The sequence below is a fragment of the Chrysochloris asiatica genome, unplaced genomic scaffold (genome assembly GCF_000296735.1).
Source record: "Chrysochloris asiatica unplaced genomic scaffold, ChrAsi1.0 scaffold00531, whole genome shotgun sequence".
Taxonomy (NCBI): Eukaryota; Metazoa; Chordata; class Mammalia; order Afrosoricida; family Chrysochloridae; genus Chrysochloris; species Chrysochloris asiatica.
In genome coordinates, this window is record NW_006409049.1 from 269324 (window position 1) to 270359 (window position 1036).

The following is a 1036-nucleotide window of genomic DNA, read 5'->3' on the forward strand; positions in this document are numbered from 1 at the left end:
TTGGTTTCTTTACATCGAGATGTAATCCATAACGGTCCATATGTATAGTCGTCATTAATAATAAGGTCATTAAATAAGGTATATGTAATGAAGTCATTGGTCTTGAATAATTGTATTGAACAATCTCCAATATCTTTTCTTTCATCAAGGCAATAGTTTCCTTGTGGTGATCCTTCCTCTTTGTTCCCAATCTTTGCATTCCTATCACTGGTTAAGTATCAATATTCTTGATTGTATGCTTTATCAATTTCAGACTGAAGAAGCTATTAGAATTCTTTAATTTCATCATCACTGATTTTAGCAATTTGTGGGTAAATTTGGATAGTAGTGGTATTAACTGGTCTTCTTTGCAGGCATATGGATTTTATTCCATCACAGACAGCTTTGTATTTCAAGATGCTATTTTGGATGATTAATGTGACACCATTTCTCTTAAATTTATCATTTCTGCCATATTAAATCACATGATTGTCAGATTTTAAATGGGAATGCCAATCCATTTAACCTCTCTAATAACTAGGCAATTGATCTTTATGTGTTCCATTTTGTTTTGACAAACTCCAATTTTCCAAGATTCATACTTCATACATTCCATGTTCTGGTTATTAATTGATGATAGCAGATTTTTCCCATCTTTTGAGTTGTACGCCATTAATAAATGAATGTCATCAAAGCTTAACTCCATTTGAGACATCAAGTTCAAATTTACTTTGAGATCACAAGTCTTAACAGTGCCTTCCAACATGAGGTGCTCATCTTCAGGCTCTATATCTGAAATATTCTGGTGCATTTTACAATGTATCTAGTTGGGTGTCTTTCACTTTTTCTCCAACCCTCTATTTTATCAAAAATAATATCCTTCTCTAGTGATATGTCCCTCCTGATAGTATGTCCAAAGCATGAGAAATGTAGTCTGGCCATACTGGCTTCCAAGCAGCATCTGGTTAACTTCTTCCAGTGCATAGCTGTTCTTTTGGAAGCCCATGGTACTTCCAATATTCTCCTCCAACATCATATTTCAAATGTGTCAGTTCTT